Source organism: Callorhinchus milii, unplaced genomic scaffold, assembly GCF_018977255.1.
Source record: "Callorhinchus milii isolate IMCB2004 unplaced genomic scaffold, IMCB_Cmil_1.0 Scaffold2, whole genome shotgun sequence".
In the NCBI taxonomy this organism is placed as follows: domain Eukaryota; kingdom Metazoa; phylum Chordata; class Chondrichthyes; order Chimaeriformes; family Callorhinchidae; genus Callorhinchus; species Callorhinchus milii.
This window is the reverse complement of record NW_024704743.1, coordinates 81,652,895-81,678,981: the sequence shown is the minus strand read 5'-3', so window position 1 is coordinate 81,678,981 and position 26,087 is coordinate 81,652,895.

Here is a 26,087-nt window from a genome sequence, read left to right as displayed (position 1 = left end):
CTGCACATATAATAATAATAATAATAATAATCCTTGCATTTGATATAGCGCTTTTCACGTCGGGAGGACGTCCCAAAGCGCTTCACAGAACACACTGTAAAGTGAATTGACTGTATATTTGTGGGCGAACACGGCAGCCAATTGCGCACAGCAATGTCCCACAAACAGTCATAGATTGAAAATGACCAATTTATTATTGTTTTTGGTTTTGGAGGGATTATTATTAGGCGTGTGGAGTAAGGAAACTTGCCCAAGGTTTCGCCCTGCCGGGAATTGAACTCAGGTCTCTCACTTGCAAAGCGAGTGCTCTAACCACTGAGCTACAGGACTCCACTATATATATAGATACATATATACATATATATATATCCACATATACATAGATACAGTAGAATCAATATTGATTTCACTGGGAAGTGCGCTGAGCCTCTACACAACCCCAACTATTTCAAAGTTACATCTTTCTTTTATGTCTTTCTAACGCCATCTCCTCTTGTCACAGAGATAGCCCCCACCCTTCGCTGGCTGCTTTGCACAGAGAGAGATATGGACAACTTCTGGGCAGCCTCCCACAGTCTGCTTGTTTCTCAGCCTTGAGATAGGCAGGTGTCTGAGGCTGCAGCCTTTTCTTTCTGTGGTCCATTGTTCTTACATCTATGCTCAAGGACCAGTTTGCTCATTATCTTAGAGGAGTGAACATCTTCCCAGGAAAACATGAAATGTAATCAGAAGCTAACCTCAGCCCGTCCAGCAAAGCTACATTTAACCATTCAACTATCAAACCTTCTGGAACATTTGGTTGCTGTTTGAAATATACCAAGGTACCCTGAGGTGATCGTCGGTATATTTCAACAATATATAGGCACTATGTGGAGTCCTGTACATGAAAGTACTCAAGAGGACCTGGTTTCGATTCCTGGGCAGGGCGAAAATTTGGGCAACAACAACTTGCAATTATATAGCACCCTCCACGTAGGATGGCATCTCAGAGCACTTAACATTGTCGGAGTCTGACTCCACACTTGGGTGCAGGGGATGTGGAGGTGTCTATAAGCACGGTCGAAAGGGAAGGTTTTCAGGCAGGAGAGGGGGCAAGGCGGAGGGATTGAGGGAGTGTTCTAGAGTTTCAGGGCATGGTAGCTGAATGCGCAACCTCTAATGGTGTAACGGAGGGTACGAGGGACAAGCAGGAGGCCAGTGCCAGTCGAGCGGAGGCACCGGTTGGTGGATTGGAGAGTAAGGAGGTCGGAGAGATAGGGAGGTGCCAGGGAGTGAAGGGATTTGAAAACTAGTGTGAGGATCTTGAAGTCAACCCACTCGGTGATGGGGAGCCAGTGGAGTCTGGCAGAACTGGTGAGATGAAGGTACGGAGTATGATCCAGGTCAGTATGTAGGCAACAGGGTTCTAAATGAGCTGGAATTTTTGAAAAGTGGAGCTGGGGAAACCGACGAACAGTGCATTTGAGTAATCCAAGTGGGAGGTGACAAACACATGCACAAGGGTTTGGGCTGCATTTGGGGTAAGGTACATTCGGAGGCGGGCAATGTGGCAGAGGTGGAGGAAGGCAGTCCTGGTTAGGGACCAGATGTGGGGAAGGAAGGTCAGCTGATATAACATCGGTGGACCTGGAATCGCAGCCGGAAGAGTCAAAATAGATTTGTGTGTCGTCTGCATACATGTGGAAGTTTATCCTGTGTCTGTGGAATATCACCAAGAGGGAGCATATAAATGAGGAAAAAAAGGGGGCCAAGGTACCCCTCAGGTGACCAGGCGGGGGCAGGAGGAGAAACCATTTTCCAAAATGAAACGGTAGGCCTCGAAACATGCGAGTGTGGTCCCACTGAGTGCGGGTAAGTTTCCTTACTTCACATACATCTGTTTACCTAGCAGTAAGTAGGAACCAGGTTCTTAGGGGATTAGTGGATTGCTTTTCTAGGGCTAATAATCCCTTAAAAAATAATTATTATATTTTGATCATTCAATCCATGACTATTTGTGGAACACTGTTGTGCATAATTGGCTGCAATATTTCACCCACAAAATATACAGTATATTCAAAGACATGATAAGGTGCAAGAATTAATCAAATTATTATTATATCAAATGTGAGCAATATTATTATTGAAAAAGGATTAAAACTCATGGATTTAATATGCTGACAAATTGGACTGAAAACTATCTGGTAGGGGGAAGTTATCACATGATGATAAGTGAAAAACGTTTGGGTTTTTATAAATTATTACTGCAGCCAAAAACAGTGGAGTTGCACAGAAAAATATCTGGGGCCTCCTTTTCCTGCTATTCGTATGAATATGGAGGAGGATACTTCATGTAACACTATACAATTTGTTGATGACAACAAACATTGACTTAGCAGTGAGAATAAAGGACCTGAACCAAAGATCAGTCAAGGGATGTCAAATCTGGATCCATGTAAGGAAATGCTTGTTAAAACATGAAACATGCATATACGGGATATCCCCCAGCAAGGAGGAGGATTTGGGTGTAATGATCATTTACTGAAAGTTTCCAGTTGAAGCTGCTATCAACGAGGATATTTGTGGATTTGGATGCCTTTCAGGTAATTTGCTTATTTGGAAACAAATTATTCTAAGTTTGTATAAATTCACTGGTTAGGCCATATTTTCAGCTGAAATATTTGGCACTCTGCATTCCAAAGGACATCAATCTATTGGAAAAGATTCAGGGAAGAGCAACAAACACAATTCAGGGTTTTAAGGCTCCTGGTTCTGAGAAAAGACTTATAAAGCCAATAGATGATATGATCCAAGCATATGTGAACAAGCTATTTAACTTGTACTATAATCATAGGCGGTGGGTGAAAATATTCTTTAGGGCATCTGAGTGGTTGGTCCCCTTTAATCCAGGCACAGCCACCATGAAAGCTTCAAAGACGGCCGACTCTCCTCCCTCCTCCTCATGGAGCAGGCTCCATGTCAGCTTCAAAGACATCCATCTCACCCTCCTTACCATGCAGACTCTGAGGTCCATTAGACAATCAGAGGTGAGGATGCCCCAATGACTGGAAGACTGGAAGTGAGCAAGCGGCACTTTTGAGTGGGAGAGGGACAAGAGGGTGAGCCCCCTCTACACTGGCTATCTATGACTCTATTTACAGAAAAATAATAATCCTTCCATTTGAAATGGTGCTTTGTCATATCGTCAAAACATCTCAAAGACCTTCACAGCAGATTTTATTGTAAAGTGCAGTGACCATATTTATAGGTGAATACAGTTACTAATATGCACACACCTAAAGGATATGGGAGTAAAATTTAAGTCCAAGCAACACTGAAGACTAATAACTTTTTCCTCAGAGTGGCATATATGTGGAAAAGATTGTCAACAAAAGGTTAATTCTGTGTCCAACCAGCGCCTTGGGACATCCTCCCGATGTGAAAGGTACTATGCAAATGTAATTTTGTATTGTATTGTACTTCTTTTAACATAGAACAGGATGAGGTTTCCAGTTCACTTGACTCCAATAGCTACACTATAACGCTGCTCCACCTAATCTCATATGAAACACTTACCTGCTCCAAAGAACATGAACCTCGTCTCTCGAGTCAGAAGGTTGCGGGTTTGTGCTCCAGTCAGGACTTGGAACACACATAGTGCATCTTGACACTCCAATGCAATGTGCTGCATTGTTGGAGGTGCCATCTTTTGGATGAATCAAGGTCCCGTCTGTCTGTTCATAGATTCATAGATTCATAGAATGTTACGGCACAGAAGGAGGCCATTCGGCCCATCGAGTCTGTGCCGGCTCTTTGACAAAGCAAGTCACTTTCACTAACCCCAATCACCAGCTTTCTCCCCATAACCCTGCAAACCCGTCTTCCCCAGATACCTATCCAGTTCTCTCTTAAAGGGTGGATGTTAAAGATCCCATGGCACTCTTTGAAAAGATAAGGGAGTTTCTCCCGGTGTCCCGGCCAACAATCTCCCAAATAAAATTGGTCACTCACTCCATGGCTGTTTATGGGTTAATACTGTGTACAAATTGGCTGCCACATTCACCCACAAAATAAACACAGTCACACCACTTTACAGTATATCCTGTGAAGCGCTTTGAGATGTCTTGGCAATGTGATAAGGCGCTATATCAAATGTAAGGATTATTATTATTTATTGTTACCTGAAGGATGTTAGCTTGCTTTTGTTACTGTAACTCTCACCTCTGATTCAGTTGTGGTATCAAGTCCAAGTCAGGTCCTTCGGATCAGACAATAAACCAAGGTCCAGTTTGTCTGTTCAAGTAAATGTTAAAGATTCCATGGTATTGTTTGAAAAGAGAAGGGCATTTCTCCTGGTGGATTTGCCAGCCATCTTTCAGATAGAATTCATGGCTGTTTGTGGGGCATTGCTATGTGCAATCTGGCTACAAAATACACCAGTAACTACAATTTACAGTCAATTCTGTGAACCATTTCAAAAATGTGATAAGGTGTAATATCAAATGCAGGAATTTAGTATTATTATAAGGATGTGTGAATGGAGTTAGGTTGAATAGGCAGTCTGAACACATAAGTAGTAAAAATCTCACCTTTCAGCAGCAAGATTTTTCCAGAATATTATTGGTAGAAAAAATTTAATAAAAGTTGAACACTAAAAGTGTCCACAGAGATGGCAAAGTGATCCTGTGTGAGGTGCAGAAATGTCAGGGGTAGGTACTTACTACTGGTGAGACTTTGTAAGCACACAGAGAGAGACAGATTGCGAACCCATTTAAATTTGTGCATCTGCGTTTCCTTTCAAAATATGTGAGACAGATTGCAAATCCATTTAAATAAAGTACTGTGTATCCATCTGGGTTTGCTTCACAGTGAGACACAGTGAAAGAGGTTAAAGTTCTGACCACACTGAGTAAGTGAAAGAAGTATGATTGATGTCTTCTTTCTCACTTGTGAGCAATAAACTAGATGACATTAAAAGGTTTGATGTGGTGAACTGACTACATGGCATCAACTTCAACATCTTCTACACATGTTGGCTGTCCTCTTGCTCTCTAGGACATGGAAAAATCATTGACTTATCCTGCAAAAGGGATGGAGGGTATTACAGGCCATTTTGACACTGATCCTATTGACCCATATGTACAGGTGACACCTTGAGCAGGCCTGGGATGTATTTGTCATACTGGGAATAATGCCAATGTCAGGACCACAGTGGAGTGTGCAGCTGGACTGACTATCCAATCAGCTTGGCTGTGGATTCACAGTGCAAGATGTGGGAGACTGAATAAGGCAATGGATTTGAGGACAAAAACATTAAAAGAATATGATTTTCATTTCAAAAAGCAAAATTAAAATGAGAAACTTTTAGTCAAGATGTAATTCAAATGACTATTGAAATTAGCCAGTTAAACTGCCCCACTCATCCTCACCTATGTTTTACCTTCCTCGCCCCCACCCCCTTTTTGAAAGTGAATTCTACAAGGACATAAGACCCTTGACTGATATAATAATAATAATAATAATAATCCTTGCATTTGATATAGCGCTTTTCACGTCGGGAGGACGTCTCAAAGCGCTTCACAGAACACACTGTAAAGTGAATTGACTGTATATTTGTGGGCGAACGCGGCAGCCAATTGCGCACAGCAATGTCCCACAAACAGTCGTAGATTGAAAATGACCAATTTATTATTGTTTTTTGGTTTTTGGAGGGATTATTATTAGGCTCTGTGTGGAGTAAGGAAACTTGCCCAAGGTTTCGCCCTGCCTGGAATTGAACTCAGGTCTCTCGCTTGCAAAGCGAGTGCTCTAACCACTGAGCTACAGGACTCCACAATCCCACAATGGAGTTCTTAATCACGTTCGAAAATTCTTTGTGTGCTTGACCTGCTTCAGTCTATTTAAGATACATCTTGTGTAGACAAGATAGATAGATCAGTGATCATTTGTTTTTTTCATGACACTCCATTTTGCAGAACAGCTTGTAAGCTATTCACTTATTAATAATAATAATAATCCTTGCATTTGGTGTAGCGCTTTTCACGTCTTCAAGACATCTCAAAGCGCTTCACAGAATATACTATAAAGTGAATTGACTGTATAACTCAAGGAATATACAGAAAAACTCACATAAGTCATATCAGTCGGGACCATAACAATTAATATGACTTACGCAAAGTCCGAGTTGCAGGCAAGCAGTATAAATCATATAAAATCCGATTTGATCAATAATCTACACTGCGCATGTGTAATTGAATGCAGCTGGTAAGTGCACGTGCGGTGACAGGTCATGACTACGTTTCCCACGATTGAATGAGTCTTGATGCACTGCTGCATGCGCACTTACCAGTAAGCATTTGAATCACATTGAATCGCAGGAAATGAAGTCCTTCTGCACTAGCAGAAGGCGACAGGTCAAGACTATGTTTCGCAATTCAACGCAGCCGGACGGTAAGGGCCCATTGCATCGACGGGTCACTGAGTCATTTCCCAAGATTCATTACAGTTAAGTGCGGGAGTAATGGTGGGTAGGGAAGCAGCGATATGAGTTAGGAGATGATTTCCTTATAAAATATGATTAGTGCAAAGAAATCTAAGTGGTTTTGGTTGGAAACTGAATGGGACTCGGGCGCATGTATGACTTAGTGATTGTACGATTTATGAAGATAAGTTTTACGTGAATTTTATTGTGTAAAAAAAAGTTTTCTCTCTTCAGCCAAAAAGTTCCACCATATTCCTGGTAATTTCCAAAGAGGTCACTTTTTGTGATTATTTTGTGAAAATATAAAGAAGTAGAAGCTTTCCTGCTAAGAGGGAGGGTTGTTTCCAATGGTAAAATGTTTGAGCTCCCTATCTCAATCCTTCCACCTTGCCTCCTCTTTACCTGTCTTCAGATCACATCAGACTTTCCTTTTTGTCCATGGCTATGGTCATCTCCCTTTTTTCCCCAGCTCGGTGTCAAACTGCAGCATTGTTCCATGCTCAAAGATGCTATGCCATGTCAAGGATGCTGCATAAATGATTTTTAAGTACCAATGTACCCAATGTAACCTTGAACTCATAATCTTTTGACTCAGAGGCATGGGTCTAACCAATTGAGCTAGGGTATCACCATTTCCATGTAAAGAGCCTTGCAGGACATTTTACCAGTGTTATACTGTCGCGATTCATCAAGCAACTGTTATAAAAGAATACCTTTCAAAGGCCACCTTAAATTACAGCAAAATTGTACTTCCCAAATTTACCCAACTCACACCAAACATGGTGGGGTTTAAAGAGTCTATAAGATCATGTCTCTTCCTGACTGCTTCAGATCTGCCTGAAGGTTCCTTAGTGCAGCAATACTGCCTCTTATGTTACAAAATGATTCCTCTATATTGTAAGTTTTTTGTCAATATTATGCCATTGAGAATTAACAGATCAGCTGTCTAACCGAGTGCCATTTCACATTGGAAAGTAGATCCATAGAGTTTTATGCAGTTTTCTGCCAACACTTAAAAATTAAACAGGATGTAGAAATAAAGCTCAGCGTCTGTTTGCAATAAGAGATCCATTCATGAGGCTTGGACATTTTACAATGTCCTACAGCTATTGGAATCTTTTTTCTGTTGCCTGGTATCGCAAACATGTGTACCTCAGTGGTTTTGAAATATTATTGCATATAAAATTTAATTGAAAAACAATACAAAGGAGTTTTGCTGAGTTCTGCATGAGAACAAGTGATTGTATTACACAAACAGAACAGAAAAGCAAAACAGAACTATAATCGTGTAGTGAATCACAAATAATTTCAGTCTGTGCCTCATCTAAAACCCAAAGCTAAATTCTAAATCACTGGAATGGATTACTGAATGCTCAATTCATAAAGCATTAATAATTTGAAATTGACCTGTAATAAACAATTAGTATAATATTTGAAAAGGTTATCAAATACCCTAAACTATTAATTAAATTGTTTTATTTAACATACTGGATACAGCAAACCCAAGCACAGCTTCCCACAAACAAGCTTATAACACTTTTTTAAAAATCTTAGCATGAAGAAGGCTGAGTATGTCGCTATCTCGTATTTGTCCATAAATATATGAACATGAATATATGAAGAGAATCTGTTTTATATGTGTCTTGAGATTATAATAATGAAATAATAATCCTTGCATTTTGATATCGCGCCTTATCGCTTCATCAAGGCGACTCAAAGTGCTTCACAGGAGTAACTGTGAAATACAGTGAATGTGTTTTTGCAAATGAATGTAACAGCCCACTTGCACACAGTAATGTCCCACAAACTACTATGAAGTGAATGGTCACTTTTTATTTGGGAGAATTGTTCACCAGGAAACCAGGAGAAACACCTTTTTCTTTTTGAGTAGTGCCATGAGATCATTAATATCCAGCTGACCAGGCACAGACAGGGCATCGGTCAAATGTCTCATCAAAAAGTCAGGAACCTCTGACAATGCAGTGCTCTTCCCCTCCCCCTCCCCCCCCCCCCCACCCAACGAGCCAGTCTGACACTAGTTGTATGAAATGAAAGAAATACAACTCTTCATCAAGAAAAAGGAGCTGTTCTGTTTTCATAAAAGCTTAAGGAGCTATTCGTAAATTCCTGGATGCAACAATTGACATAATAAGCAGACTGCTTCTTATGAATTGTGCCTTTTTTCATGTACATAACCTTGTTATGTAGTGAGATCTTCAAAGGCTTCTATTATTGTAATCCTCATTAGTTAGCACATTGTGATGCAGTATTTCAGACCCAATTTTTACAGCAGAGGTATTCCTCTTTTGAAACAAGATTTATCAGATTCATTAATACTTATGAACTGAGAGAGAGAATGCAAACATTACAAAGACAGGAATAAATAACAGATGAGCACAAACACCAGTAATTACTGTGACAGGTAGAATCTTTGAACGAATCCTATGAATTGTCCAAAACTTGGTAATAAAATGTAGTTGGTAGAAGTAATAATGTGACTGAGAAGTCCAGAACCCACAACCAGAAGAACAGAACCTCCAAAAGACTAGTTACTGAAGAATAATAGAATATGCTGTTAAAAAAGCATATGGGATACTAGGCATTATAAATAGGGGCATAGAATACAAAAGTCAGGAAGTTATGATGAACCATTACAGAACACTGCTTAGGTCTCAGCCAGAGTCCTGTGTACAGTACTGAGCACCACACTTTAGGAAGGATGTCAAGGCATGGAGAGGATGCAAAGGAGATTTACCGGCATGGTACCAGGAATGAGAGACTCCAGTTATCAGGAGAGGCTGGAGAAGTTACAATTATTTTCCTTGGAGCAGAGAAGGTTAAGAGGAGACTTAATAGAAGTTTTCAAAATTATGAGGGGATTCGATAGGGTTAACAAGGAGGAACTATTTCCACTGGCGTGATGGTCGGTAACCCGAGGACACCGATTCAAAATAGTTGTTAAAAGAAACAGTGGGGAGGTGTGGAGAAATTTTTTCACACAGCGAGTTGTTCGGATCTGAAATGCATTGCCTGAAAGGGTGGTGGAAGCCGATTCGATAACAACTTTTAAGAGAGAAGTAGATAATTATTTGGGGAGAACAAGTTTGCAAGGCTATGGGGAAAGAACAGAGGAGTAGGATTGAATTGGATAGCTCTTTACAGAGAGCCGGCACAGGCCCGATGGGCCAAATGGCCTCCTTGTGTGCTGTATAAGTCTATGGTCCTATGATTCTATGCTTGCAATACAACCTCAAAGTTCCTCTTTGATCTCAGATCTTGTAAGTAACACTTCAAAGCAGGTATCACTTCACAATCAGGACTTTGATTAGTAATGCACAATACCGCCTGTAGGTTCAAATTGTTTGTTCGCTCAATATGCAAGAATACAGACCACTCAATGCTTTGTAGATTGGGTTACAGTAGAGAGGCTGATATCCCCATTAATCCATTAATTGGGACCAACCCCATTGTGAATATGAACAGTGCAGATATCAGACCATTTCACAAAACACATTGTACAGTATTACAAGCATCTCTCAGCATTGTTCCTATAATTCACTGCACTGTCACTGCTATCTGTCTATCTGAGTCTCCCTTCTGTAACAATTCTGACATTCTTACTTAATCTTTCCAACTCTCGCTCCAACTTTACACTGGATCTGAATGAGCAAACTCAGTTACAATACCAGTTTAAACATGCCCTTGGGAAAAGATCAGGTCACTGGTTACAATTAAATGTTTTCTTCTCAAAATTTCACCAATTTTACAACTGGGATTCCAAGCCTTTGTGGCTAAGTGGACTTGCTGTTATCGATGTGCAGATGTACAATACTACTGTGACTTTGGGGAGCTTCCTGAATTTCCTGGATAATGAAGGACATGTTGACTTTTGCAGTCTGGATTATAATAATAATTTGATATAGCGCCTTATCACATCTTCGAGACATCTAAAAGCATTTCACAGGATACACTGCAAAGTGAATTAACTGTATATCCTGTGGGTGTAAAGCTCACAGCAGTGTCCCACAAACAGTCATGGATTGAGTGACCAAATCATTTTGAAATTTTTTTTAAGGAATTATTACTTCCTAAAAAGCAATCCGCCAATCAACTAACAACTGGGTTCCTGCTTACTGCTCGATAAACAGAGGCATGTGGAGTAAGGAACTTGCCCATTGTTTCGCCCTGCCAGGAATCAAATTCAGGTGCTGTTGCTTGTGAGGCGAATGCTCTAACCACTGAGCTATAGGACTCCAGTGGATCCACTAAGGCAAAGATATGGCCCCAACCTCCAACCGCTCATCACTCCAACCACTTTCCCTCACAAACATTTAATATTTGGGGACGTTATCATGTCAGAAAAGATAAGTCTTCAGTCATTACGCCTCTTAATGTTTGGAACTCCCTGCCTCTACTCCTCTGCTTCGCTTCTACTATCTGTCTTTAAATACCATTTTGAAGCCTATCCCACTGTTTCAGTATTCATTGCACTGCCAGTGAATTCTGCCTCTAACATCTGGAACTCCCTTTTGTTACTATCCCCTTGCACTTTTCCCTTGCTCACCATCCAATTCTCCACACCCCAAAACTATGAAGCCCCTGAGAGATTATGCTACATGAAAGGAATTATATAAATGCAAGTTGTTATTGTTGTTGTTGAGTCTTTCTTTCGGTAAAGGTGTACTATCTGTTTCAGAGGATTATGGATACGAACCTCACATCAGCACTTTTTACTGGCAGGCTAAGATGACACTATCGTGCAGTATTCGGGAAGCACTAAATCATCTTTAGTCTGTCCTGTTTGTTCATGTGAACATTAAAGTATTTGAAAAGAGAAGTGATTTTCTCCTGGTCAATAATCCTCCAGATAAATGCATTACTCATTTCTTAGTCATTTGTGGCACCTTGCTATGTGCTGCTGTATATTCACCATACATAGTCACTGGACTCAACAGCAATTACCTGTGAACCACTTTGAAACTGACATTAAAGGTGCAAGATCAAATGCAAGGATTATTAATTTAGATCGCTTTTACACCTCCATCCTAATTCCACCTTCAAAGAACAGTTTTCATTTGGTAGCCTGGCAAGGTCAGAGAGTTAAATTCCCTTATCACATAACACAACATTTACAGGCAGGCTGCTAGAATCCTGTGTGGGGTAATGTTACCACATGTTTATTGTGAATTGTGGCTTATTACCATCAAGCGTGATATCAAATGCAAGAATTACTATATTAATATTATTATTCCACAGCATCCCATAAAACTTTGCACCAGTATGAACAGGGCACTACAATGTAATAATTACATTTGTAAAGCATCTTTCACGTTGGGAGGAGTTACGGACCCGAGCTGAGGGTCGGGGAGGGTGGAGGGCGGGGGGGAAGCAGGGAGATCGAAAGCACTGTCGAAAAGGAGGGTCTTGAGGTGGATTTTGAAGGTGGCGAGGGAGGGGGCGAGACGGAGGGACTGGATTTTCAGAGGGTGGGTGCAGAGTGGCGGAAGGCCTGCCTGCTGATAGTGGGGCGGGCAAGGCGGGGGACGTGAAGCAGGTCGGAGCTCACTGAGCGGAGGGTGTGCAGTCATAATCAGAGTAAGGTTAAATAATTCTATAAAGACACTCAGTCCCACTCACTACATTGATTTGGAGATATTATAATAATAATAATAATCCTTTGCATTTGATATAGCGCTTTTCACGTCTTCTAGACGTCCCAAAGCGCTTCACAGAATATACTGTAAAGTGAATTGACTGTATATTTGTGGGCGATGTTAGTGGAGTGTTCTTTTGATTCCTGACATTTTGCATTACAGACAACTTCAAGAGAGGAGAAGAGTATTGAGGAAGAGAAGGGAATGCTCTTAAGTAGATATACAAGATCAGATATGTGCTTAATAGGAATCCTTGATTGTCGTATCTCTTCCAGCAGCAGCTCTAACTGTCAAGTGTCAGCCTGACTCAGTGGATATCATGCTCACTGCTGGATCAGAAAGTTGTGAGTTCAAGCACCAGGTTCGGACTTGAGCTCAGTCTAGCTTGACACTCAAGTACAATACTGGGGAAATGCTGATTTATCAGAGGTGTCGATGTATGGATGATAAGTTAAACCAAGATCGTATCTCCCTTTTCAGGTGGACATTAAAAATCCTTTGATACTATTAGAAAAGAGAAAGGAATTTCTCCCAGTGTTCTGGCCAATAATCCACCAGATAAAATTGGACATTCATGGCTATTTATGGGACACAGTTGTGCACAAATTGTTTTCCCCATTTGTCTATAAGTACAGTATCACTGCACGTTACAGTAAATCCTGCTCTGACATTTTTCAACAACACTATGTCAATTGCAAGGATATTTATTTCTTACTGTGAAAGTTGCCTGTGGCATTGCCTTCTTATATCCCTTCAGTAAGAGTTTTCTGTACTATTGAGCAGTTAATATCCAGTTAATACTGGTGAGATAATGGATATAGGTCTACTAAGAATAGTGTGAAACACTTCTTACTTAAGTGAACTGTGGAAGTTGGGTGTGAAGAAGCCAAGGGCAATTCTCTTGTATATATATGTCACAAAGCATTCTATGCAGCCTCTCTATAACAATGCCAGGAACAAAATCATGTTGGGTAACTAACAATTTCCCTGGCTTCTCTTGTGAATTATGCATTTTGAGGCAGTCTGAATTGCCATGGGACCTTGGCAGTGGTCTGGATCCATGGCTGCTGAAACCTCTGTAGTACCTTCAGCCACCATCACCCCCCTCTCTCCACTATACCCGAGTACAAATATAACAAAGCACACAGGGTAACAAGGAACACAACTAAGGGAAAATTCTGCATCCCAAAGCAAAGATCCTATTGTTTCGACAGCTTGAGAGAACCTGTACAAAATGTTTATTGTGTGCAGTTTGCTCCACAAATCGGCACAATAGAATACACAATGATATATAGATGCTGACAGTATAAGGAATGCAAGTCCTTGAAAATCAAAGCTTGAAAATAAAAGTAAATTCTCATTACTTAGAGAATTATGGATCAGCACTTTTGCATTATATTTTTATTTAAAAATGTATAGATGAATCGCGTAATCGTGTGTAGAGGAATATTTATAGCCCTTTTAAAAACTAGTTTACATACATGTGAAGCTTTGAAAATCTACAGAAACCCCACCATAGGAAGGAACCCAATTATGAACCTTCCTTGACACATAATATGGGCGTGGGTGAATACAAGAATAACAATTATTCACAGGTGCAGAAAATATGGTTGTTTTGTGTCCTAAAAAAACGTATCCTTAAGAGGTTTGGATTAAACACCTTTCCAATTTCTGGACAATGGTTTTTTGTCATTGTCAATTGACAAAAAAACAGAATTGAATCATTGACTACTTTGTTTTTAATATAAAAAGAGAGGATTTTTCTTTGGATTAATTGTCACTATAACCTGATTTTTAACTTAAAATTATTACTGTTAAGATCATTTTTCAGCCACTGTTTGCAGAAGAATCATAAAACTAGTATTCTGCACAGTCTATTTAAAGATTTTCCCAATTCTTGCAAGGATTCCCTTCCTCTCCTCTCCCTTCCAACATTTAAGTTGACCCATAGTATTCTCCATTCTATATCAAAAATGAATATTGAGTGTAGGTAGGCATAGGATACTGACTTAACACAATTGGAATCCTTTGAATAGAATATATCCAAAGTAGTGGCAGACCTTTTTTTCAAATCTGCATAAGGAGCAAATGATTTGAGCTAAATGCAGGGGGGGGGATGTTCAGTTGTTAAACCAGCTGTTAGAAATTAATGAGAAAATGCAATGATGTGATGTAATAATTTGAAATTGATTATGAACTTTTATATTTTTCATTCCCATTACTACACAGGAAGTTGTTATTGTTGTTTACAATAAAGCCTGTAAAGAGTAGTAGTAGAATGATCAAATCTTCCTCTGCCATCATTGAAAACAGATAACAATAATATAATAATAATAATCCTTGCATTTGATATAAGGCCTTCCTAGCAGGTTCAGCCCCTTTCAAAAATTACTACAACATTGGCACTTAGAATGAGGGACACAATCACACAGCCCATTTGGTCTTATTCTTTTAGAATACCGAATTACAACATCACGCTTTTTTTTCAATGAGTCCAGTATCCTGGCCTCAAGCTCCCTTCCTGGTGACCTATTCCATTTATTAATTACCCTCTGGGTAAAGAAGTACTTCTTGGTGTTTGTCCCGAACGTGCCCTTTGCAACCCTGAAGCTGCTTCCCCTTGACTGCAAAGTGGTCTGACTAATGACAGCCTTGACCTGAGTAGGGGCAATGCAAATCAGAAGGTAGAGATAATCAGTTGGGATAATGCTTGAGACAGGATGAGAGCCAGAAGCAGTTGTGACTGACACTTTAAGGATGATGCCGTTTTGAGGATGCCTGTGAGTTAGGCTAAGGCTGTATGGGGGTATATAATAATAATTCTTGCATCTAATATAGCTTCTTATCACATCGTTAAGATTTCTCAAAGTGCTTCATAAAATATTCTGTAAAGTGGATTGTATATATTGTATTTTTCCCTTATTTGTATAAAATTTTAAAAATATTTATTTTATACAATTTTTTATGTACACTTTATTTACATTTTATTTTATATAAAAATGTATTTTGTATTTTTTATATAAAATTAAAAAGAATTGTATTTTGTTTATTTTGTGTTTTGTAGAAAGGAATCGTGTCAGGAAATTGAAGTTTATGATGTTTGGGTGAGGAAGTTGCTCAAGTCAGTGGGCTGAGAAGAGTTGAATCATCTGGAGGGATTGCCTGTGGGAGTAGAGCTGGGCTGGGAGCTATGGTGTGGGAATCAGTAGGGGTGACTAAAGCTTATCTTGTAATGAACAATGGTCTCAATATAGTCTATGCATTCACAATCAAGAGGTCAGGCTAGAACTATTAAAATAGCATGACATAAAAATAAACCACCAGAAATAAAGCATGGCCCCACTATGACATAAATAGAGATAAATGACAGTGCGCCCTGGTTCATTGAAAAATAAACCACAGTGTGACAGTCATGAAATGGTTTATTTTTTCTGAAAGGCACTGCTTACAAGTCATTTATTCATTTCCTAACCATATTTTAACAAGGAAACCACATGCGAGTGGCAGGCAATTCTAGCATTGGGTCATGGGAGAAATAGACTGCTGGCACTGCCACACGTGTGGTTTAAAAGTGCACAGTCACTGGGTCAAACAGAAACCGCTTTCATGTCCCATCTGGTTTGCGAGGTACAAGGATGTGACCCTATTTCATAACAGAAGCTGATCTTTGCACTGCAAACCATGGGATCTGCAGCAGGCAGCTGCGACTGATCTTATGCACGTTTCAGCAAGCTCTATTCTTAACCCAGTTCCTTTCCCAGAGCGCTGAAGTTAATATAGATTATGTACTAGTGATAACTTCTCTAGCTAGCCATATGCAACCCATTGATAGCAGGATGAATGAATTTTGACTCTCGCCCTCCAACACTGTAATTAAAAACATGTGCAATAAACATTAAGAAATCAGTTTTAAAATGCTTTTATCCTTTATCCTTATCCTTTCTGAATGATATTTTTGTCAATCGTGTGTACATTTCATCAGGTCATAATTACCATTCTCTCTGTCTCGGAATGATTTTGAGATTCATTAAATATTAAAATCTGAACAATTCAAATGATTGGATAAAATGCACTGTTTTCAGACTTTGGTGGTAAAACAATTTTAGTTTTGCATATGATTGCAATAAGGAATCAATTATACAGAAAAAAGGGAGAGTGAGGATGGCGTATATTCCCATTGTCAGGTGTAAAGGTACTTTAGACAGCCTTTGTCATTAAGGGCATACTTTTACCATTAACCAGTTAATGATGTGTATTCCAGTCCACTGCATTTGAACTAAGCTTCAATGGTAAGTTAACATATTCCAACTGTTGCATAGTTAAACCCCTATAAGCAAGCAGGAAATGAGACCCTTGACTTATATTCATGACTATGTGGTTATAGCGCAGGTGGAACTGGTCAGAAAGTGGAATCTGTGTCATAAAGAAGCAGGAAGGGCAGTTTCCCAGAGCAGGAGGTGGACTTGATTGTGAATAATACCATAGCCAGGAGGTCCTTATTACTCATAATTGGCATTACTTCCCCCCTCTACTCCACTCAATCCAAACACAAGAGGGGAGGTCTGAGGGACAGAATAGTGGAGACAGAATTGTGTTCAATTGAGCACCATTAAAATGAATTGGTGAGAGATCAGAAATGATTCCTTGTAGTGACTAAAACTACCGATGATGAAATTGTGTTCAACTGCCAAAGCAGAGGAGATTCACAAGAGCTGAAGAAACTTTGAGGCCGTAAAAAGGATGGCTAGCAATCTTCAGCTTGGAATATGTTGGAAGCCAAAGTGTGGCCTTTTATTACTTAACACCTGTAAGAATCTGTCCACTGTATCACCTTAGCATATTGCACAGAGGCCAACATTAGAAAACTAGAGCAACATTAAGGAAGATATCAAGCAAATTACATTTGTTTTATTGAATCATGACTCTGAGGCTATCTCAGTCCAAGCCGAGGTCCTACGCAAAAGGATGATATTCATGGGGTTCAGGTTAAAAACACAGTTCAAAATCATAAGATTCTTTTTTCCCAAGACAAGACACCAGAAAAGCTACGTATTTCCTCTGGATTGTTTACTTTCAAGCCCCACATAAGAATTTGAGCCTATACTATAGACTAACACTCCAGTGCATTACTGAGGGCTGCATTGTCGGAGGTGTTATCTTTCAAATGAGTCATTAAACTCTGCTTGTTTTTCAAATGGACATTAGAAATCCCAGGGCATAGAGTTACATAGAGTGATACCACAAAGAAACAGTCCATTTGGCTCAACTAGTCCATGACAGTGTTTATACTCCACACAAGCCTTCACCTCGAAGTGCAATCCAAGGAATCCCAATTCTGGGATCCTCTATGGTAATGGTGCTCCCAAAATCCTGGGGTTTCTGCTCAGGTGGAAGCGGGTTATACATTGCTTTGAGAACAAGTCAACAAGAGCAGATTGGTGGGTGTTTATAATAATAATAATAATAATAATAATAATAATAAGCCTTACAATTGATATAGCGCTTTTCACGTTTTCTAGACGTCTCAAAGTGCTTCACAGAATATGCTGTAAAGTGAATTGACTGTATATTTGTGGGCAAAACGCAGCAGCCAATCGTGCATTAAACCTCCCTGATCCCCTCCCCATGGAGGGAAGCTCTCTCTAAAGTGCCCCACTGGTGCAAAGAATGACCGTAAGTGTTCTGGATGATGTAAGATTTGGGATCCCAGGATTTGGGGCATTAAAATCCTGAAATCTTGGAATCCTGAAAGAGCACTAGGTTTGCAGCCCCTACCTACATCCCTCCTATTCCCTTTACCTCTATTCCGTTCATCCTTGTGTATACATCAAGTATGAAAAAGAGAAAGGAGATTCTCATAGCGTCCTGGCCAACAGGTCTCCAGATCATTCACCTCATGGCTATTTCTAGAAACTTTCTGCTGCATTTTCCTATAGAAGCAGCTGGAAGCTTACTTGTCAATAACCTTAGCAGTGCCTCAACTCTCAGTCTCCAAGCATTTGCTCTCACCAACCTAATCCAAAAACTCTACAGAATTTGGTAAACAGGGTGCAGCCCTCCCAACAGGGCAAAATGTTGGGCAAGTTTCCTTAGTCCATACGCCTCTATTTACCTATTTAACAACCCAGTTGTTAGTCAATTGGCGGATCGCTTTTCCGGGATAATAATTCCTTAAAAAAATTGGTGATTTCAATCCATGACTGTTTGTGGGACACTGCTGTGCACAATTGGCTGCCGCTTTTTGCCCACAAAAATATAGTCAATTCACTTTACAGTATATTCTCTGAAGCGCTTTAAGAAATCTAGAAGACATGATAAGGCGCTATATCAACTGCAAGAATTATTATTATTATAATTCCATCCTAAATACCAGAGAAATTTCCATGTGTAGGTTACACACTGATCTGGATAAGCTTTAAACATGGTAATGTGTTTTTGTATGTGTGAGACTGAAACAAAAAAGAATAAGTTGTCGTAAAATTGCAAAAAAAAATTTGTCTAGTTATCTGTTGGACATTCTATACAGTATGAGGAGTTTTTTGTATGATGTAACAAATTATGGAACAAAGGAACACACTTGCTTTCTATGTATTAACTTCATCCCTTGAGTGAACCATCAGTATTTAAACACACAGCTACTGCTTCCAAGGCTACAATATTGGATCTTTCCCTGCTACTCTCTACAAATGTACCTATCCATCATATTCTTCCTTCCTCTAATGCTTCTTTTAGTTTTTCTCAAATACCTTTAGTGTTTTACATCACTTTATTTTAATTCACTCACAAAATACAGTCACTCCACTCCAGTATAACCTGTAAAGCGTTTCGAGACATCCTCCCAACATGAAATCGTTATATCAAATGCAAGGATTATTATTCTATATTACCATTATTTGTTTGAACCATCTCTGTTTGGCTTTCAGTTAGGTTTTTAGTTCCTAACACAGCCAAATTTTGTCTCGATCTTGCTAGGTTTCCTTTTTCTCTCATAGGAATGGTATTTTTATTCCAGCTCCCTTAAAATAGGCTTATTGTAATATCAATTTTTACATGTTTCATTTTACAATTTTTCTTCCCATTTAATCCCCACCAGAGCTCTTCACATCGTTCCAAGGTTTGCATTTCCAAAACCATGCACCATGTTATTTTTGGCCATCATTTTCGGCTTTTAATATCTACAGAAAAATTGTTCGACTATGATTTGCTCAGTGTTAACCTGGAGCCTCTCTTATAATTATATTGATGCTGAGGGCATCATTGTTAAATGCCAGTGTGTTTTCACAGGGTCAAAGAAATGAGGTAGACCTTGATATTTTTATTATGTAAAGTGGATGAATTAAAACTACCAGGAAAACTTTGACTTCATTCTGAAATGTTTTCCTTGAAAACCGTTAATGGAATTGGGGTACAGAAAATGCTTCTATGCTTCATGTGGGAAAAATTATGCACAGAACCAGAAATTAGTGAGGAATGAGCCTCCCAGATACCGAAGGTTGTCTTTTAGCACACAGACTAAAGCCGGTTATGTTATGGTTACACTCACTCCCTGCCAGGCCAATTTAGCTGACCATTGAGTGGAAGCTGTGCAACCACATCATTTAACTTGTGGTGCACTGCAAACCCTCAGAAAGAGGTGACAAGGTTCATTGCAGTGGCAGAGGGATAACAGTATATCCAGAGGGAACACTTTGAGAGAAGGGTCATGTCTCTCTGAAATAAGACATGTTAGGATGAGACCAGTGGAAAGATAATACTGTACATTGGGCAAATGGGTTATGCAGCTTGCCAGGCAGTGTTCTGAATGGTAAGTTATGCGGCTTTAGCTGGTTAAACTCCAGCAGTACCCCAATGCACACTCTCGCGTCCCCAAGCCTTGGTTCTTCCCAACCTGAACCTTTCCAGAAAGAGGTAGTATGTTGAGTCCTTCCAAGGAGAGAATGCACTTTCCATTCCAGACACAGAAAACTTAATATGTGGGTGGCATACATATGTGGAACTCTCAGTTTGGTTTGGGTGCTCTTAAGCATGGTGATGGGTTTTTGCAAGTGTCCTGACAGACCCAAAACAAATTATCAGCATCTTCTTGAAAAGCAGCCGTCCTTTCATACGTTTATCAATGCAGGGGTCTGAATTTATGGACCCAGACCACCATGTTATAACAGATCTCTTTGTGGTGGTCCTGAATTTTAAAACTAAATGCAACAATGTGACAATTCTTGGGAATTGGGCAGAATGATAGCAGACGAAATTCAATGTAGTAAAATGCAAAGTGTTCACATGGTGCCAAAATATCCAGAATGGGACTATTATTTAAATGGTAAGAAAATAATCTGTACGGAAAATGAAAAGGACCTGGGAATCCTGATTGACAATAAATTGAAGCTATCATAACAGTGCTTGGTAGCAGTGAATAAGGCAAACCAGATGCTGGGTTGTAGTGAAAGGACAATATTGAGCCGAAATAGTGGGAAGATCCTGCCACTTTATAAACCATTGGTGCGACCGCACTTGGAATAGTGTGTGCTTTTCTGGTTACCGCAATATTAAAAGGATATTACAGCAATTGAGAGGATACAGAGGAGGGTAACCGAAATAATTGAAGGGATGGAGGGATTGGACTATGAGGAGCGATTAGATAACTAAGATGATGGAAAGCGAACTAGATAGACTTTCATCTTCTTTCGCCTAGTAAATTCTTAGGTTCGTATGTTCAATGTGGAAGGTGAAAATTGTAATGTGATAATTATCATGAGTAGCGCTGAAAATTACTACAATAATAGCATTCTCTATTTATTGACTGGTTTAGGGTGTGAACTCCAACTTCAGGTGTTGTGACCTGAAACAAGCAGAAAACGCTATTAGCCACCATTGTATTCATCACTCACAGAAAACTAGATTATAATTAAAAACTAGTTTGGATCACAATTGTGGGCAGTGTGTACACATAGCACATTTTTCGCCCCAATATGTTGAATGCTATTTACTTTGTTTTATTTACTCAAAAATTGGTTTCAGACAAATCCACTTTGCATGCCTGGGTTTCCTGCTTCCTTCAAAACCCTTACTGTAACGTATTGGTTAGAGCACTCATCTTGCAAGCAAGATGACCTGGGTTTGATTCCCAGGCAGGATGAAATCTTAGCCAAGTTTCATTGCACTGCACACATCTGTTTACCTAGCAGTAAGTAGGAATTCAGTTGTTAGACAATAAGGGGTTGCTTTTCCGGAAGTAATAAAAAAAATTTGGTCACTCAATCCACGTCACTCAATCCACAATTGTTGTGCATCACTTCAGTGCGCACCTGGCTGCTGCCATCTCCACTTTGTCTCCACAAACAGCTTCTCCTTCAGGTGACTGTCTTGTGCAGCGTTGGTCCCCTCCTCTGTCCTTGGTCCCCTCCTCTTCAACATGTACACGCTCCCTCTTGGTGATATCATCCACAGACATGGGGTCAACTTCCATGAATGCAAATGACACCCAACTCAATGTTTCTACCTCCACCTTCAACTCCAGGACATTGCTGTCCTGATGGAAAGTCTGTCAGACATCAAGTCCTGGATGAGAGCTAACTTTCTCCAGACGAACATCAATAAGACCGAGGCCCTCCTGATTGGCTCCCACCAGTGCCTCCACACCTCAGGCACTGGCAGTATCACCATCTATGGATACACTCTCCAACTCACTAAGCCAATCTGGAACCCTGACATCTTGTTTGGCCCTCAACTGTCCTTTGTACCGCACATCTGTGCCATGACCTGCTCTGCCTTCCACCACCTCTGCCACATAGCCTGGCTCCGCCACTGCCTCTCCCCTCAGGCCGTCGAAACCTTCAATCATGCATTTATCACATCTAGGCTCGACTACACCAATTCCCTGCCTGTCGGCCTTGCCAACACTTTCTTCCACAAGGTGCAGATCATCCAGAACTCGGCAGCTCGGGCCCTCTCCTGGACATGACCCTATCACCCCCACCTTCACCTGGCTCCATTGGATCCCCATCCCCCAGAAGATAATTCCTCATCCTTGCCTTCAAGGCCCTCAATGACTTGCTCCTTCCTACCTCTGTCGTCTTATATGTTACGCTCAGACAGTTGAAGCAGGTATGAGATGGATAGACCAGACATCCTTTTGTAATGCTTTCTAAGATTAAGATACAGGATTTGATCGTAGCAGATTTACTGCTGACATTCAGAAACTAAAAAATCAGCCTAAATCAATGACATGTGTTTAGGGTGAAGTACCACAGGGTAATTGAATAGCACTCCACTGACGTGTCTTTACTGGGAATAAGCACAAGTCAAGGCCACCAATGTCCTCCTATACAGAGAAAGAGAGAGAGAGACAGCGATAGAGATTAAACCCATCAGTCTACTCTTGTACATCTCTCCTGGTCAGTTCAGAGTGGCACAGACACATCTCAACAATCACTCGCCCTCTCACCAATGAGTAAGAGGAAACGAGGAAAACCTTGGAGGGTGCATACACCCAAAATATCCATACATTTTTACTGAGTTTAAATGTGAACAAATGGAAAGTTGTTTACATTGAATATTTAGTGCCGACTCAGGAAGCAGTAATCAGCTGCAGTATTTATTTATCAGATTCCTGCAGCAAACTTGAAAACTTTTAAACTTGATATAAAATTCATTGTCACAATGTTATGAAAAAGCAGGCATCCAGCACTGACCAACATTGTTCTGTGCACCTGCAATTAGTCTCGCTCTTCTGTTTGCCCCCTCCACTCAGCAAACTTGGTCTGCTACACAGCCCCCATTCCCTCTACCCTGCCAACAGCGGCTGAGCCTTTAATCACTGCTCCCACCCTCCAGAACTCACACCTTTAACCACTACATATCTTCAAAAATTGTTTACAAATCTCCCTCTTTAACCATGCCTACAAGTTTTTTTCTATTGCTCCCCCCACTTCCTAGAATACGGCACAGCGTCTATAAAAGTTCCAAGACATTACTCTAAGTGAAAAGCACTATATAAACGCAGGTTGTTGTTACAGTAGTTCCATATATATTAAACTCCTCTGAAGCCCTGACAGTTTGAGCAAGAAGCATAAATTTGCCTTTAAATATTGAAATGCTGAAAGAAATAGCAAATAATAAATAATAATAATCCTTGCATGTAATTTAGCTCCTTTCACATTGGGAGGATTTATCAAAGCGTTGCACATGATTTGTGTGCAGTGACTGTGTATTTTACAGGCAAATACAGCACACAATTTTACGTACAGAAATGTCCAACAAACAATTCATTCTATCTGGAGGGGTTTGTTGGCCTGGACACTGGTTTTCCCTTCTTTTCTCCATCTTTAACATCCACTTGAACAGCTAGTCAGGAGCTCAGATCAACATCTCATCTGAATGAAGGCACCTGTTAATGCAGCACTCCCCGAGCAATGTACTGGTGTGTCAGCCAATCATTTTACAAAATAAATTTTCTTGATTGAATATTTCTTGATTTATGCCTTGTAATAAGTAATAATAATTCTTGCATTCGATACAATAGTTTCATTCATTTGAATCGTAGGTTACCTACCTACCACCTGCCCAGGTTTCTTAAAATCAGCAGATTACTTTCTGATTTGTCCCGTCCTCTCTTTCTATTGAATTTCAGTGGTGGTCTACACTGTTCCCTATTTTTCTTGGTTGAAACAGAAAAGGTTACATTCATTGTGCCAGGTATGATATCACATCAGGCCCAGAAGAGTACTAAATAAAGTTTGGCTGCCAGAGAAGAATTAAATCTTTCCAGGGGTAATAATCCCTTTAGAAAAAATTATTTAAAAACATATTTGGTCACTCAATCCACGACTGTTTATGGGACACTGCTGTGCGCATTTGGCTACCGTGTTTCTCCCACAAATATACAGTCAATTCACTTTATAGTATATTGTGTGAAGTGCTCTGAGACATCTCTAAGACATGATAAGGCGCTATATCAAATGCAAGGTTTATAATTATTATTTATTATATAGCTCCTTTCACATTAGGAGGACGTATCAAAGCGTCGCACAGAATTTGTGTGCGGTAACTGTATATTTATATAATAATATTTCTTAATTTATGGAAACACACTACGGATCGAACACAGAGCTACCTAGACTACTGCAAATGTTGGGGGGGTGGGTAGAAGGGAGGGCTCCTTAACTGGTAACCAATCCTTGGGCTGCAGTTTGGCCAGTATTGGCCTAAACTATGAGCTCAAAGTTCCAACATTGAGTTTGAACCCCCAAGCTTCTGACACAGAAGCAAGAGTGCAAACAAACTGAGCCAGGCTGACATGAAATCGCTCCAGCACTACAAACCCAGTGCCAAAGTGTTATCCAACAGGCAAAATCAAGCTTCTGAGATTCACCAGAGATCAATAGGAATTCAGAATAAAAATCAAGAAGGCTCAATTTTCATCCTTAATCATGGGATTACCAGGGTTTGCACACATAAAGACACTATACCAAATGTAAGGATTATTCATATATAAGGATTTTATAATCTGAGGAAAGTTAGGATGACATGTTTGAACCCAGTCATTTGAAGCTGAAGGATTTTACCAGGAATAATTGAGCCAGGCAGAAGATTTCCAAGAATGGTGTGTTGATAAGATGACGTACAGCATTAAATTCTCTACTCTGTGTTGAATAAAGGGGTTCTGTTTCTTAAACAGGAACAGTAGAACGTCATTACGGTAGGCTATTTGTAGATTTGCCAAATAAAATAATATTTTATAATGAGGTGTGCAGAACTGTAGGCCCCACTGGTTCGCTCCACATGCAGTTCCACAGAATGACTGGAGCTACACTACTTCTATGTACAATGCTATACTTGGTATTTATATTCTTCCAAAAAAAACACATTGTTTTACTCACAATAAATAGCTCCAGTCAAATTATTTTTCTACGATTTTGTTTCCAAGAAAAATGCATAAATTTTCCAGCAGCATTTTATAGAGGCCAACATTTGTTATACAGTTTCCTAAGTTGAACAATGACTCATACTGTATTTCTTTAATGGAGCATATTATTCATGCCAAAATATTGGGGGTACAATTTGTATCTTTTGTGGAGTACAGAACCAGGGAGGCCAGTGCGTGGAGCATTGTAGAGCCTAACCTTACAGTAACCAAATCTTTGTGTTAATTAGCACTCATGATAATAACCCTTGCATTTGGTACAACACCTTTCATGTCAGGATGACTTCTCAAAGCGATTCACAGGATTTACTGTGAAATTAGAAAACGAATGTGACAGCCCATTTGCACATAGCAATGCCCCATAAACCACCATGAAACAAATTTTATTGGGGCATTGTTGGCCAGGACACCAGGAGAAACTCCCTTTTATTTTCGAAGAGTACCATCACATCTTTAACATCCACCTGAACAGGTAAATGGGACCTTAGTTTAACGTCTCAAATGAAGGACAGGATTGCCAACAATTCAGCAAACCCCAAGTTTAGCATTGGAGTGTCAGCCTACTCTATGCGTTCCACATTACGACGTGGGTTTTGAACCCACAACTACCTGACTCGCAGGTGAGAGTGCTGCCAAATGAGCCAGCTTTACACACAAGTATGAAATGGGTTGAAATTTTCAATTAGAAGTTAGCATTAATTTTTGCTAGTGTTAACTCATTCACCCAGGTCATCAGTGTTGTAGCCTCTCCTCCCTTGGATATTTTGTATTGGAATTCCTTGAACTTTATTGTAATAGGAGGTGGGGGTGGGGGGGGAGATGGGATTTCCTTCCTTCTTTCAATGTGGGAATGAATGCAGAGAAATACTGATATCTTGATCAAACCTATTTCACTATGAATAGCGATGGTGCTCTAGATTCTTCTTGGATTGTAATGAAATGTTCAGTCCATTCATATGATTATCTGCACAAGGACAATGAGTGTTGTATCTGTGAAGCTCTAACACCTTCACAGAACATCTCTTTGTGTTCGTCCATCCTTTTTTTCCAGATA